Below are 11,579 nucleotides of genomic sequence, written 5' to 3'. Positions count from 1 at the left end.
CTAACATGCACATCAAGACATCATGGTGGGCCTAATAAAAATAAGGTTAGACATTCCTCTTCCACCGTTAAGCTTCTTCCGGGGTCCTTACTCTTGCCCGGGTGGTAGACTCCCAGGAGTCTGGACTCCTGGTCAACGGTTCGAGTACCCATAGGTGGTGAAATTCCACCAGCGTGAGTGTGTGGGGTGTGCATGCGTGTGTAAAAAAAAAAAAAAAAAAAAAAGAAGCAAAGCTTCTTCCGGCTTCCTCACGAGAAAAAAAGAGCCATGTTAGGAAAAATATAAAAATTGGATTTAAGTGCAGTCCATTGCTTATGCAACACAGTTTGTTGTCACCCGCCTTCATGTATGTATTTTTCGGCTCATTTTAGAACATTGATCCAAAAACGAACCAATTATAAATCTCAAGTGGTCCACACCAAATAGAAAATAGTGAAAGTTGAACTTTTACCATTAAAATTTCCTAGGGCCCACTGTAATTTTTTACTTGCCACCCAACTTATTGATAATGTCACAAAGACCTTGACGAAGGAAAATAAAAATAAAAATAAATTTCAGCTTAATCCAAAACTTGTGGCCAACAAAAAGTTTTTAATGGCCAATCACCACTATTTCTGTGGTGTGGTCCACCTGAAATATGTATCTATTTCGTTTTTGGAATCCTTTCTTATCATGAGCTAAAAATATAGATGTAGAGAATGGATATATAATACCTTTATCAAGGTAGGCCCGGGATGAGGGATGCACAGAACGGCATATGTACAGGCTGCATCCAATGTACTCCCACTTTTTTGGGATCAGATACCTTTTCTCTCGGGGAATACGAAGAAGTCAAAGGGCAAAAGAGAAAGCTTACCTCGATTTTTTTATATGGCCCACCTTATCATGTACGCAAGATCCACTCCGACCATTAGATGTGCAATCTCATTGCAGGTCTAAAGAGAAAATATAAGGTAGATTTGTAATTCAGGTGAGCCACACCAATGGAATATTTGAGGGACAGACATCCACCTTTGATTTTTGCAGGACCCCAATCATGAGCATATAAAATCCACTCCAACCATTAGATGAGAAAGTAAAGGCTGAGTGCGGGACTTAAAAATCATATCCGCAAGTGATTCAAGTGGGCCTCATCAAACAATCATTTTGGAGGGTGAGCTTTTTTAGCATATTATTTCTAATTGTGTGTTCCATCCGAACTACCAATGGGGTTTATTTTCAGTCCATAAGTCTAATATGATATGACACACTTGATGGTCGGGGTGGATTTTACATTAACAACACAAAAGGTCCCACTCAAGCCAATGATCATTTTGAAAGCTAACTCCAAACAAAGTCCAATTTCTCTTTCCACATTAACTAGCATTAATTAATTAGAACTAGTTGGACGGTCCAACTAAGTTGTGTGTGAGCATCTCCTCTACATGTGTGTGTGTGTGTGTGGAAATGGTTCTATGTGGCCACCCAGACTTCCCATGAGGTCGAGTTGTGTGGGCCCACCGTGATGCATGTTGAAAATCTACCCCATCACTAGATGCAGCATTCCATGGTGGGCCGCAAGCTTAAAAATTCAAGTCAATCGATGACTTTCATGGGCCACACCATGTACAAAAGTCGAGAGGGGTTACCCTCCATCATACTCATTTGTTGGGCCCACTGAGGTGTGGTTCACAAATCCAGCCCATCCATTATATGTCTCACTTGGATGAGGGGTCAGACCAAGTTTCAGATGCATCCAAAATTTAAGTGGACCCCACCAAGTGCTTTTGCATGTTTTAGGCAGGTCTTCACATGATTTTAGATGGTATGGCCCACCTGAGTTCCGCATCCCGCTGATTTTTAGGATATCTGACCCATCAAATGTATGGTGTTGATGTTTGACACAGATCACAGTGGGGCCCACACAACTCAACCTCATGGGAAGTCCCCATTAGCTCGACCGCATCGAACCATTTCCCACACACACACACACACACACACACACACACACACATATATATATATATATATATATATACACACATGAGATTTTTGATATCTACGTATGCCATGTCCTAACTTTGATGAGCAGATTTCATACGTGATGTGGATCCAAAATCTGAACTGTTCATGTGAAGCACCACCTCGTGAAACCCCCCAGGACCAAGTTTTACTTTGATCTAAAACTTTGATGGGCCGTGAAAAATGAAAACAGTTTCCTCCCTTGATTTACATTTCTCTTTGCTATGGCCCATCAGAATTTTAGATCAGGGTGAAAATTTGCCACAGGGGGTCTCATGAGATTCTGCATCACATGGACCGTTCGGATTAGACACCCATGACACGTGTGCAAAGGTGCGCATGTGCGTAGGTGTGCAGGGAGCATGACTCTCTCTCTCTCTCTCTCTCTCTCTCTCTCTCTCTCTCTCTATATATATATATATATATATATATATATATGAGAAATGCTCACACACAACTAGTTGGACCGTGAGTTTTGGTCCAACTAGCTGGGCATTTAATGTTAATAAATGTTGTATCATGAAAATTATTTTAAAAAAGAAAATGACTTAGCAACTTTCATCGGCCCTACCATGGTGTTAATGGGAAATCCACCCCAATCATCACATGATTCACCTCACGTTGGATCCATGGTCTGAAAATCAGCTCCATCCATGGTTAAGGTGGACCACATGACTAAAATCAGAATACGGGAAGAGCTTATCCTCCAAATCGTCTTCCTTAGCATGGCCCAGTTGAATCATGTATAGGCATGATTTCTTGGACATCAAGCCTAACTTTTTGTATGGCATATAATGGTTGGAGTGGATTTCCATGGCCCAACCGGGTGGGCCCTGTAAAAATCAAGGGTCCACGCCTTTCCCAATTGTTTCCATTTGGTATGGCCCACTTCATTCATGAATTAGCCTAGATTTTTTTTTCTGTGGGCCCAACATGGGATTAAAAATATAATGATCGGAGTGGATCCCACACACATATCAAAATGGCCCCGTTAAAAGATGAAAGGTTGAAGTCGGTGAGGCACTTGTTGGTTCCGAGAAAATTGGTACATTACGAGAATGGACGGGAGCAGATAAGGTGTTACCATTGTAACATACCAATAGATGCTTCCTTAACCGTGGGACCCACTTTGATATATTTTTTGTATATCCACGCCGTCCATCAGTTTTAAAAAATCATTTTAATGGATGGTTCCAAAAATTAAACAGATCCACCAATCAAGTGAGCCCTGTCACAGGAAATAGTGAACATTGAACGCCCATCATTAAAACCTTCCTATGGCTCACCGTAATGTTTATTTTCCATCCAACATCCAGCTTATTCATAATCCAACTTATTCATAAGGTCATGCAGACCTGGATTAGGAATAAAAATATATATATCAACGTGATCTAGAACTTTCGTCACCCTAACAAGTTTTCAATGGTGGGGTTTAATCCTCACTATTTTCTCTGGCATGGTCTACTTTAGCTTTCGATTTCTCTCATTTTTGGCCTCATGCCCTAAAAATGTTATGATAAAATAGATGGATGGTGTGGATATAACATATACATCATGGTGAGGACCCTGTAGCTTTGCCACATCAACGCATTTGGCTGTGTGTTCCCCGCCTTGCCATCCGAGTCTTTCTCGGAACCAACGCCCACCTTTCATCTTTTGATGTGGCCCACCATGGTATTTACATGAGTTCTACACATAAGCTTTGATATGGCATCTAATGATTGGAATGGATTTCACTTACTAATGACTGTGGGTCCTGTAAAAATCAAAGGTAGACGTCTCTCCTTCTATTGTTCTATTGGTGTGGCCTACTGGGATCAAAAGGCAGTCTCATATTTTGTCTCGGGACGTATAATGACATGACGCATCTGACGGTCGTAGTGGATCTCACGTGCACATCACGATGGGCCAATAAAAATAAGGTTAGGAGTTTCTCTCACTCCGTTATGCTTCTTCGGCTCGGTTACAACTGACAAGAAAAAAGTGTCATACAGGGAAAAAAAAGAAAAGGAGTGGATTAAGTGCAGCCCCTTCCTCATGCAACGCTGTTCATCCCTAATCCTGCCACCCACCTTGATGTAGGTATTATATATCCATACAGTCCATTGGTTTTTTCAGCTCATTTTAGAGCATTTAAAGCAGTTATAAGTCTCAAGTGATCCACACCGTAAAAAATAGTGGATATTGAACTCTTACCATTAAAATTTTCTTAGGGCCCAACGTAACTTTTTTAGTTGGCACCCAACTTATTTAAAAGGTCAAAAAGACCTTGATAAAGTAAAATAAAAATAAAAATCAAATTTCAGCTTGATCAAAGACTTTTAGACCACAAAAAGTTTTTAATGGCCAATAACCACAGTTTTTGTGGTGTGGTCCACCTGAGAATTTTATCTACTTAATTTTTCGAATCATGTCCTATCACGAGCTGAAAATATGGATGTGGGGCATGGATATACAATACTTATGTAAAGGTAGGCCTAGGGTCAGGAATGCACAGTTCCGAGTGAGAACAGGTTGCACCTAATCCACTTCACTTAACTGGAAACACGCACCTTTTCCATCGGAATCGGAAGAAGTTTAACAAGCATTAGTCAAAGCCAACCTTGATTTTGACATGGCCCGCCTTTTCATGTATGTAACATCCACTCTTACCATCAGATGTGCAATCTCATTTTAAGCCTAGAGCCAAAATATAAGTCCGACTTGTAATTCAGGTGAGCCACACCAATAGAACAATTGAAGTAGAGATGTCCACCTTTGATTTTTATAGGAATCTAATCACGATTATGTGAAATCCACTCCAACCATTAGATGCTACAGCAAAGGTTAGGTGATGGAACCAAAAATAAGATCCAACACGTGATTTAACCGGGCCTCATCAAACGAACCATTTTAGAGGATGAGATTTTTTAGCATGCTGTTTCCAATTGTGCGGTCCATCTGAACCACCAATGGGGTTGATTTTCAGTCCCTGAGTCTAACATAGATTGACACACGTAATGGTTGGGTGGATTTTACATTAGCACCACAATAGATTGACACACACACACACACATAAAGTCTCCAGAAACAAAATTCCCAGCTTTTTCCAGGAAAATGTTTGGCCCTGACTTCTTCGCAGTTTTTCGTTTTTAATTTCCTCAGGGCACACATAATGTGCATTGATTAGGCTTTTTCTAGTGTAATAATATAGATTGCCCATTTCCTAATACCTAATCTAATGGTTGGGATGATACGAAAAAACTGACTTTTCAAGAGCCATGGACAATCAAAGGTGGGTCCCACATGGACTACTTAGTGGTTGATTCTTTTGTTTTCCAAAGTGTATTTGGAAATGGAGTATGTCCAAGAGTTTAACAGGCAACCCACCCAACAAGCCTTTCTGATCACGGCCTGTCGCACATGGGATCAACTTCAGTAGATTTTGACTTGTTCACGCTGGATGACATCGATGCTGCTTTTCAAAATGTGACCAGACTGACAAACTCTCAGCTGACAATGACCAAATTTCTGCCCTTCAATGGTTGAGTTTCCCTCACTGTGGCCTCAATTATTGGTCATGTTTACGAGTTGTGTGAGCTTATCTTTGAACCAGTGATTCCTAACCAGTCTCTTGGTCTCATTTCAAAGTTATATGTTCTATTTTCCTTATATTGCTTAATTAATATATTGTTTATTGTGCAAGTCCTATTCATCAATAGTTCAGGTTTGATAACAAGCATCACAAAAATCCATGCTTCTTGCATCTGTCCAGGGATTTGAGTGAGAATGAGTTAGTCGGGAAAATTCCACCAATACTAGGCAATCTGTCCTATACTGGCAAGCTGTGAGTTGGAGACTACCACATCTGGTTTATGATCTTAGCAATGCGTATATGCCATGATTGGTCATTGTGTTTTCTGTTTATTCTTCCCAGGTACCTACACAGTAACAAGCTCACTGGGCCAATTCCACCCGAATTGGGGAACATGTCCAAGCTAAGCTATCTGTGAGGGTTCCTTCTTTAAAATAAAATTTCCATCATTTGTGTTGTTAGGGAAAAAAGATAATGTTGTCCTCAGATGGGATGAGAGATATAAGATTGCTATCAATGTAGCCGAGGCACTTGATTATCTATATAGCCGCAGTGCTCAGTCCGTTATCCATAGGGATGTGAAATCATCGAATATCCTTTGTATATATTTTGTGGCTAGTTGATATGTGATGGGTGTGACCCACCTTCTTCTTCTTCTTTTTTTCCTTCAACGGATGTAAAGCATTCTTTTCTGTCTTAATAAAATTTCTTAGGGGTGTACCCTACCTTTTACAAAAATAAGAAAATTTGCTAGATTAACAAAACTCCATTTTGAAAGGAACCTGTGTAATTGATTAAAAAAGGTTTAAAACTCTATATGTTTTAATAATCTGTCCATTTTATAGATGGATGGGACTCTGTTTTGTGTTTCTTTCCTGATCAGATGTGTAGGGTTGTTTGTCAATTTGGTAACTGGGATTTCAGCACAGTTGCAGGGCCTATTCTCATGTCTGGCAACCTGGATTTTGGGGATTTCAAATCCTGATTTATAAATTCACCTGTTTAACTGGCTTACAAAATCCAGGGATTGCAAATCCTCCCCAAAGGTCATTTTTAAAATGTTTATTGAAGGGAGACGTGTGTTCTAAAAAACCGTCCATATGGTTTTGTGGGCCCCAGATGATGTCTGAATGACAAAAAAAAAATGGTCCTGTTTTGAAAGCCTATTGATATGGCTCTCAAACAATCAAATATCATGGACTCTTTATGTCATTTTTCTTACATGTGACTCTGATATCATTTAAATGAACTATTATGATGGAATTAGGTAAGAGTAGTATGATGGGATTTAGATAATTTGTCATTTTTAAAATATTTTGTTAAAATGGATGATCCTAATTAGAATAAAGAATGTTTAATACTAAATCAGGGTTGATTTGCTTGGGAAAAAGTATATATGCATGTAATTCTTTTATGACGGGAATGATGAATGGAATTTTAGTTTACTTCTCCCAACTAATTTTGTTTATGTTTCATTTTAGTATATTGACTTGTTTTGTTGCTAGATGACAAGACAACTATGGCTGTACTTCAATCTTGAAATCCGATTCACTAATCTTAGAATGTATTTACACAATTTCCAGGACAATGCCTTTTGGAAATCTAAACATCCAAGTCAGTGAGTTTTCCTCAGATCTGAGATCTTTTTCCTGCGATGTCTGCGTTTTCTGCCCTTCTACTTTGATTTTCCTTGATTTCTTGTCAGATCTAAGGTTTTTATGTGATATATGGTGTAGATATCTTGAAAAATGAATGATATTTTTTTATAGATCGCTGATAAAATGCTCTATACCCTGTCCATTGTCTTCCTACAGGGATGCTAACACTGTTAATGATGTTATGGAATTTGTACTTCAAAACTTCACAGAGACGAATAAACTTTGGGTCCGAATGCATCATCAGGTTAGTTGAAATTTTAGAGAACCATCGCTATTGTGTTTGGGCACAAAAAGTAAGTGCATGCCATAAATGAAAAACTGGAGCATGGGGGTTTGTGAAGGGAAGATGCAGTGCAGGTTGAATTTCATGCTATTCTACATGTTTAACGAAATTCCTTAACCAGACTCTGTTTCTCACCAATGAATCATACCAACTCCAAGTTGATTTCCCCAAGCATTACCTCATGGAAGCACCTCAAGTCAGATTATTATTATTATTATTATTATTTTATTTTATTTTTTTTTGTGGAAATTGGTTATCTGAAATGTTGATCAATTGCTTGAAATGTCAGAGCACATAAGATTTTTTAATACAAAAAAGCCTGACCAATTACTCAACTCTGCATTGGATTGTTATTGTAGGGCCCCCTAATCTCTGATCAAACAGCTTGTGGGGCCCACTCCTGGGCTTTCGTGGAACCAACTCCTAGGCTGCAGCATCACACGTCATCGAGTTCAAAATCAAAATGGACATTTCCTATTACACATTTCTTAAGTTGCTTATGTTTTATATTTAGAGGAGTAGCTGAATAATTTTTAAGACGTACGGCAGTTCACTCAAATATCTACATTTCCTACACATTCGGCTTGAGCTTTAGGCCATTCATGTGGGTGTGTTATTATAAACCTTAAGCTGATGAAATTGAAAATGTTGGAAAATTGCATTTACATGATGTTGATAAAACCTAATTCAATTGCAACAGTCAGTCCCAGGTTATTACTGTAACATTCAGATTCTAGTTTTTTCTCCAGCTTTTCCTGTTTGTGTTTTTGTTTATTGAGTTGAAGTGATTTGATCATTCCTCAATGCCAGGGTATTGAACGTGCTAACTCTTTTAAACGGGGCCCAGAAGAAGCTGTCAGCGATCAGATTGTGGGAGAACACAAAGAAGGCTTCTGTGGAAGCTCAGCTGAAAAAGATAAGAGGTAAGAAAGTTATGCTTTTGCATTAGATATAGAGGAATGATCCAATGCTAAACACTCATAGCTAAGTATGTTAATCAAGCCTTCAATCTTCTTACTCGAGGGGCACTTGTACAAGATGCAGGCCATTCATTTATTTTGACCCAATGCAGATGGGCCATGTTGCTGAAAAAACACCAGACGAGTGATACCAGGCATGTGCCGAAGAAGATCCTTGAGTGCTTTGGAGGTTGGAAATTCCCAAACATAAATTGAAAGAAAGTAGAAATGGTGAGTCTTTCCCTTCTTCACTATGTATTTATTTTCTTATGCTTTCTTCGTTTAATTGCACGTTTGAGAGTGTTTCATTACCATGATAATGGTTGATCATGTATGTGTACAGTGTGATAGTTCGTTGTATATGTTTGGATTCTGGAAACTAAGTTTGAAAATCTTGGATGGTTTTGAATCATATAGCAGCACGACCTATGTTGCCTCGAAAGGAATTTCGATAAAAGACGGGATATGCAGATAGTTGTTAATGAATACAACTTCTCTTAAACACCTCAAATCTATTCTACTTTTTTTTTTTTTTTTTGGCAAGTATGAATTTATGATTAAGGCCCTGTTTGGATACCGCCAAACAAGTTACTTTTTCTATTTACAGCAGTAGATAAATAACTTATTTCAGATAAGTTTTTTTTATGATTAGTTATAAGTAACCTTTTTACTTACAAGTACTTAATCAATTCAGTTATATGTGGACCCATCATGATGTATTTGTTTCATCCATGCTGTCCATCCATTTTTTCAAATCATTTCAGGGAATTAGCCCAAAAATTAGGCACATTCAAATATCAAGTTGAATGAGAAACAGTGGTGATTGAACTCCTACCATTAAAACCTTCATCAGGCTAAATGCTTTGGATCAAGCTGATATTTGTGTTTTCCATTCATCCTAGTCTGTATGACCTAACAAAAAGTTGATGGCAAATAAACATTACAGTGGGCCTTAGAAAGTCTTTAATGGTGGGCGTTCAATAACTACTGTTTCCTGTGGTTGGCATGGATGCCCACATTAGCTTTCTGTTGGGCCTGCTTGGTGTTTAGATGCAATCCAATCCATGTATCTGATATGCCTCATCAGGATGAAAGAATGACAAAAAATCGTAGGTATTCCGAAACTCGGGGGAGCCATATCATGTGAATTTAGAGTTGCGAGGAACGCAAGTGTTTTCCAGTTGTTTTAGGGTGTGTTTGGATGCACTATTGTTTTGTAAAAACTACTTGCATTATTGAATGATGGTTAATCAAATCTACAATTTCTTGCTTTATCAGATGATTGTTGGGGTGAATTGAATCGTGACTCGGTGGTTTGCTTTTTTTCATTTTATAACTTTGTGTTCAAATCTCTTAGAGAGCTTAAATTCTTTACAAAGTTTCTGTCTTTGATTACATGTTCTAAGGATTGAAACTATCCTAGTGAAAAAATGATGCTTGTAAGAATGAAGCCGCTATTCAAGTAACCTGGAATACCATTTGGTTTTGTGTTGGGAATTTGAATCAGAAGAGAAATATTCAGTGTTTCTGTTTTTTGATTTTCCAAAAAGTTGTTTAGATATAGGGTGCATTTGGTTGCACCAAATATAATGAAATTTCTTGATGTTTTGCACTAAACTAGGCTGATTAATAATGAAATATTATGAAATTTCATGATATTTAGTGCACCCAAACACACCGTTACTGATTTTTTGTTCTTCTATGTATTAGAAACCTTCTTAAAATGATACTAAATGGGATGTTTTGTTTTTAGGTTGACAGTGTAAAGAAGCATGGGATTCTACTAGAAGTAGTTTAGTTTCTGATTGATCTGAAACTTCATGAGCTCTAGTAGTAAATAACTATTGCATTCTTCATGAGCTCTAGTAGTGTTTGAACTGCATCTATCCCAGATTTTATTTCAGTCTGCTGTATCTGTATTGCATTGGGAATCCTGTGCTGATTCCGTTCCTGATGGAGCAGACAGTACTAATTGAGAAATCTTTTCATTGATTGAGTAAAGATGATCCATTGGCCTTCATTGATTTGGATGCAGATCATTTCTTAATAGATAAATCCTATCGGCATGCATTAAGCTTTTCAAGAACACTTTTTTTTTTTTTTTTGAGAATTCCATTTGGTGGGGAGTTTCAGTTGTCAGGCTGGCTTCACTTGTTGAATTTCATTTTTTTTTCTTGGTTAGGCTATTGTCAGATGTCAGTTGTAATGTTGGTGCTTGACATCCCAGATTTTCTTTTTTAGGACAGCTTTTCTGCTTTGTTGAGGATTTTTGTTCTCGTGCATGGTTAGAGAACTGATGTTGTCTAGTGATTTGGCACGTTGGGAATTTGTTTTGGAATTCGATCATTTCTTCTCTATATTCTTTGATTCAATTTTGTATCCCTGCAGATGTTATCTTCTTGTTACTATGAAATAAAGAGCAATCAAAGTACTGTTTTGGTGTTTGATCATTTGAAGCTATCTTTCGGTTTTAATTGACAAATTGATGATAGTGAGTTGCTTATAATACCAATATTTTTTCAACAGGAAATTGCATTTGAAAAATCATTAGCAACGTGAGAAGAAAAAAAAAAAACCATTCATAAATGCAACAGGAAGTAGAATGAAAAGAGGTCCAATAGTTTGGATAGCAGATTTCCTATAATATTCACTATTATTTATGCTTTATGGCTACGGGTCAAATCCAAAAGTCCTATCTATGGCTGCGGTTTTATCCGTAGCCTTTTCCCATTTTCCTGGCAGCCCGCAAAACCGCCGGTAAAACCTTTACCGACCGAGCAACAGCCAGTAAAATCTTTGCCGGCAGTTTTTTGGACCTTTGCCGGCAGTTTTGACCGCCGGGAAAGGCCCATTTTGTTGTAGTGAATGATCTCTCTAAATGGATGGATGGTGTGGATAAAACACAAACATCATGATTGGGCTCACACTTCAATAGTAATCTACGTCCAATGCTAGCGGGGTAGCGTAATTTAAGGTAGTAATTAATCCCAGGAGAAATTTACCACTGTACGACCCATTTATGGCCCATTTACCCGTTGAAGCCCAGTTCTTTTTACCTGACCAAAATAAGCCCCAGCTGTACGGACGCGTTGCCAAAGGTCGAA

General features: G+C 38.2%; 1 long non-coding RNA gene across 1 annotated transcript; it reads left to right on the top strand.

Moving 5' to 3' along the window:
* Nucleotides 1–5,426: 5,426 nt before the first annotated feature.
* Nucleotides 5,427–10,567, top strand: LOC131253182 (uncharacterized). Its single transcript, XR_009174999.1, has 6 exons — nt 5,427–5,630; nt 5,756–7,189; nt 7,390–7,477; nt 7,876–8,439; nt 8,589–8,706; nt 9,754–10,567. It is a non-coding gene; the product is annotated as an uncharacterized LOC131253182 (long non-coding RNA).
* The last annotated feature ends 1,012 nt before the right edge of the window (nt 10,568–11,579 follow it).

This window comes from Magnolia sinica, chromosome 8 (assembly GCF_029962835.1).
Source record: "Magnolia sinica isolate HGM2019 chromosome 8, MsV1, whole genome shotgun sequence".
NCBI lineage: Eukaryota > Viridiplantae > Streptophyta > Magnoliopsida > Magnoliales > Magnoliaceae > Magnolia > Magnolia sinica.
The sequence above is the reverse complement of the archived record's forward strand: the minus strand, read 5'-3'. Positions and strand labels throughout refer to the sequence as shown.